The sequence below is a fragment of the Sinohyriopsis cumingii genome, chromosome 16 (assembly GCF_028554795.1).
Source record: "Sinohyriopsis cumingii isolate HCF-2022 chromosome 16, ASM2855479v2, whole genome shotgun sequence".
NCBI lineage: Eukaryota > Metazoa > Mollusca > Bivalvia > Unionida > Unionidae > Sinohyriopsis > Sinohyriopsis cumingii.
The window spans coordinates 30,152,508-30,157,662 of record NC_142976.1 but is presented as its reverse complement, the minus strand read 5'-3'; the positions used below and the strand labels follow the sequence as shown (position 1 = coordinate 30,157,662).

Sequence of the window (5,155 nt, the reverse complement as noted above, 5' to 3'; positions counted from 1 at the left end):
AGACAGTGTGCGAACGACTACTGGCAACAACTGTGTGAAGGGATCCAGCGCAGTGCCGAGTCAGGAAACATCCAAGGTATGTACAGTGGCATCAAGAAGGCTCTAGGCCCTACAGTGAAATGGGACGCTCCACTGAAATCACTGACGGGAGAGAAGATCACAGACCGTGGTCAACAGATGTCCAGATGGGTAGAGCACTACTCAGAGCTATACTCCCGAGAAACATCAGTCATCGATGCAGCTCTCAGCTGCATAAAGAATCTGCCCACCATGGAAGAACTCGACAAAGTGCCAACCTTAGAGGAGCTCAGCAAAGCAATCGACTACCTTCCAAACGACAAAGCACCAGGTAGTGACAGCATCCCGCCCGAAGCCATCAAACGTGAAAAACCAACATTGATTAAACCACTGCACCAGCTACATTGGCTCTGCTGGGAGGAAGGAGTAGTTCCCCAAGACATGCGCGATGCCACCATTGTGACCCTTTACAAAAACAAGGGCGACCGCAGTGACTGTAATAATTACAGAGGGATCTCGCTCTTGAGTATCGTTGGTAAAGGCTGCGGTTGCTAGCGGATCGTGTGTACCCGGAATCACAGTGTGGCTTCAGAGCAGGCAGGTCGACGACAGACATGATCTTCTCCCTACGACAACTCCAAGAGAAGAGCAGAGAGCAAGGTCAACCACTCTACATGATGTTCATCGACCTCACCAAGGCCTTTGACCTGGTCAGCAGGAAGGGCCTTTTTGAACTTCTGAGTAAGATCGGTTGCCCCCCAAAACTCCTCAGCATGATAATCTCTTTCCATGCAGATATGAAGGGAACAATCCTGTATGAAGGATCCACCTAAACCTCCTTCCCAATTAACAGCGGCGTGAAGCAGGGCTGCGTGCTTGCACCAATACTTTTTGGGTTCTTCTTCTCCATGCTCCTGTCCTACGCCTTCGACACGTCCACCAATGGCATATACCTACACACCAGGTCCGACGGGAGGCTGTTCAACCTGGCACGACCGCGCTCAAAGATCAAAGTGAGAGCTGTGCTCATCTGGGAGATGCTTTTTGCAGATGACGCAAGTCTTGTGACCCACACTGAGGAAGCCCTCCAGAGACTGGGATACCGTTTTGCTGATGCCTGCATGCAGTTTGGTCTCACCATCAGCTTGGAAAAAACAAATGTCAGCGTGCAAGATACCTCCATTGTCCCTTTCATGAAAATCAACGGTGTCACCCTGGAAGCAGTCAACAACTTTAATTACCTAGGGTCAACCATGAGCAACACTCTCTAGACTGATATGGAGACGGACAGAAGGCTTAGAAAGGCAAACACCATCATGGCTCGATTAACGAAAAGGGTGTGGGAAAACAAGGCGTTGACAGAGCACACCAAGGTCCGAGTCTACCAGCCCTGCGTTCTCAGCACCCTTCTATATGGAAGTGAAACCTGGAGTACCTACATGAGGCAAGAACGCCGGCTCAACTCCTTCCATATACGGTGCCTAAAACGCATCCTGAAAATCAGCTGGAAAGACCGTGTTGCACACAGCGAGATCCTGCAGCGTGCAAGTACCCCCAGCATGTACTCCCTGCTGAGCAAACGCCGCCTTCGATGGTTAGGGCACGTCCGACGCATGGAGGATGGAAGGCTGCCAAAGGACATACTATATGGACAACTGGCCACTTTCATGAGAAGAGTCGGACGCCCCTCACTCCGTTTCAAGGATGTATGCAAGAGGGACATGAAGACATGCAATGTTTCACCCGATGGCTGGGAAGAGCTGGCCGAGGACCGATACACCTGGAGACTAACGGTAAACAATGGCATATAAGTCGCTGATGCGAGGAGAGGCCAGTTGGTGACAGAGAAACGTAAGAGAAAGAAGAAAGCGGCAGCAACCACAGTAATACATACTTCCCAGTATGTCTGCACCAACTGCAATAGGGACTGTCACTCACGTATAGGATTGCACAGCCACAACAGACGATGCCAACAGAGACAAACAACACCCCAAGGTCGCAATTCGCATGGTCTTTCGAGACTGAGTCGCCAATGATGATGATGATGATATATACACACACACATGCACTCTCCCTACGGGAATAATTATCTGAGTCAGAACTTGCAAACTACTGAGATGCCAACCATATACCCATGTACATAAGTTGTTGTATGGAGAGAAAAATGCATGCTCACAACTAACTTTGGTCTTTAAGGTAGTTCTTCCCCTCAGACATTCTCCCAAGGGGCACGACCTTTGGGGTGGAGATGGTAAGTATTTTGAGATGTGTTTTACAAACACATTCTTCTCGATATTGCTTAACTTTAATTCTTTCAACATATGTTCCAAAATATCAAATTATTGGAAAACAAATCTATATCTTATAAAATGCAATCAATTTGCTCCGGCTTTAGTAAACTGCTTGTCAATCTTTAATAAATACAACATTCATTGTGCAGCCTAGGTAACTTGAAACATATCCTGTATGTCATAATAGGTAATTAGAAGTAAGATCCACAGTGGCTCATTGATTAGTGTACCGGATACATGATAGAAAGTATGCAGGTTCAAAACCTACCATCGGATCATCCGCTCATCAGTTGACGTTGAATGCCCTTTGTCTAAAACATATATAGCTCTCGATTGTCCTTTGTTGTTGTTGTTGTTGTAAATTTAATGCTATTTTTCAGCACAAGATAGGCCAAACATGGCGTCCAATACAAATGGTGGAGGAAGAATCCGAGAAAACAGCGAAAAGAACCACCGACCCACGAGAAGCTACTGTCAAGCTTTCTCACATACCCACATTGGCCGAACCCGGGACCCAAGCCATGAAGACAGAGGTGAGATGCCAGTGATCCGTAACGGTGAGCTCTTTAGACCACTCGATCACTCGGCGTCCCTCCTTTGCACCAAATAGCCTATGTGTGTAGCTGTGCAATGCAACAACAAACCAAACATATAATGAATTTCATAATGACCTATTTAAATAGACTAAGCTAATTTTCCTTTGAATTTACATAATAATGCGATCTTCTCATTTTATTTAAATTTCTCTGATCTGTCATATCAGATAACATACAACAACATCTGTTAGTAGACATTATAGCTCGATTCTAAGATCTGATCCAGGTTTGGTGTCCAAATTTCAAATACATAATAATATATTCTTTTCCAGGGTGCTGATATTCTTGTCTTCCCTGAAGATGGAATACATGGATACAAATTTAAAAGTAGATATACTGTCGCCCCGTATCTCGAATATATCCCTGATCCCAAGTCTGAAAGCTGGACACCGTGCGACGAACCCGGAAGGTATAATGACTCAGATGTTCAAGTATTTCTAAGTTGCCTAGCAAAGAGACATTCTATTTATTTAGTGGCGAACATAGGAGACGCACAGCCTTGTGTAAAAGATGACCCTAACTGTCCACCAGATGGCCAGTATCAATACAATACAGACATTGCTTTTGATAGATCGGGAAAGCTTATTGCTAGGTATCATAAACAAAATCTTTATTACGAATGCCAGTATGATGCGCCTGTCAATCCCGAGTACATCTACTTTGATACTGATTTTGGTCGCTTTGGTTTATTTACCTGCTTTGATATACTTTTTCATGAACCAGCCATTCCACTTCTTCAGGAGCATAACATTACTGATATTGCTTTTCCCACGGCATGGATGGACGCTTTGCCATTCTTCTCTGCAATAGGGTACCATTCATCCTTTGCTGTCGCAAATAAAGTAAATTTCTTGGCTGCAAATCTTCACCGACCACAAGAAAGATTTCAGGGTAGTGGCATTTACACGCCGATTGGACCAAAAAGTTTTTACTACAGTAGAACACAGGATGACGGAAAATTACTGGTCGCTGACGTTCCTGTGATACGTCCTACAGTAGGTTCAACTACTTCAAACGAACACCATCCACTATCCCCAGGAATAAGAGAAAATCATCGTATAACATCAAATGAGTTCAAATCTACCAGTTTCCGTGACTGGCATAATTTTGTAATCATCGGTGCAGAAAACGGTACCGAACAGGTGTGTCAACAGGGTTTATGCTGCTATCTGGAGTATGAAAGACAATATAGTGCAGAAATGTATGCTCTCGGAGTTTTTAACGGAATACATAAATATCGTGGCCCATATTATTTGCAAGTATGCATGCTACTACGATGTGCGTCATCCACACAAGAAAGCTGTGGAAAATTAAATTTTGACGCTAACACAAGATTTAACCATTTCAAACTCCATGGCAATTTCTCTACACCGTATGTAAACCCACAAGTTTTACTATCCATCAACGGATCTTTGGAGCTTGCCCCGATTGGTACATGGCAATACGATTCAAATACTTTGCAAGGAAGTTCCACCCTGTCTCCTCTGTTGTCAACCATTATGGTGGGCAGAATTTATGTCAGAGATACTATAGCGACATGTTGAAGCGAAGAGACAATAAAATCTCCAAGTAATATTGTAAATAGAATATACAAAAAGTCAATCATTAATTGATAATTGTATGGAATATAACCATATAATTAACAAACTCATAAGTTTGTTAACCTTGACATAAATAACATCTATTACATAATGCACCAATCACATTCTCTCCTTGGTTTGCGTGTTCTTTTATGCCTATAACATGTTTAAAAGTCAACAAAAATACAAAATAAGATATAGATCTAAATAAACTTAATTTTCCAGTTACTAAGCTTATTTTACATCTGACAGCATGTGGCCGAAAACTAGGTTGTGGATAATATGGTCAATGACTCATATCTATATAATGTAAACATTTAGATACGAGTTCTGATTCTAGCAAAGTTGATCAATTTAATTAATAATGGCAATTATTTCCAACTGAAACTTGATGAAACATACTAGAAGTTCAATGATTACAATGGCATCATTGTCTCTTTAATGAATGTCTTCAAAGACAACACAACATTACAATTGCATGTACTACCCCAGGCTTGATATTGGCTGGTTTCATCAGACAAAAATTATTTGTTACAAAGAAAAATTGTTTTACCTTTTCAGACACACTTGTAATGCGTTCCTTTCTTATCCAAATGATAGGAACAGACTTTTAATGAGATCACCTGTCATTCTCTTTTTCTTTTAAAAACGAAGTATACTTCAAACCTGA

General features: G+C 42.5%; 1 pseudogene; it reads left to right on the top strand.

Moving 5' to 3' along the window:
• Positions 1-3,162: 3,162 nt before the first annotated feature.
• On the top strand, positions 3,163-4,923 carry LOC149780134 (pantetheinase pseudogene; annotated as a pseudogene).
• The last annotated feature ends 232 nt before the right edge of the window (positions 4,924-5,155 follow it).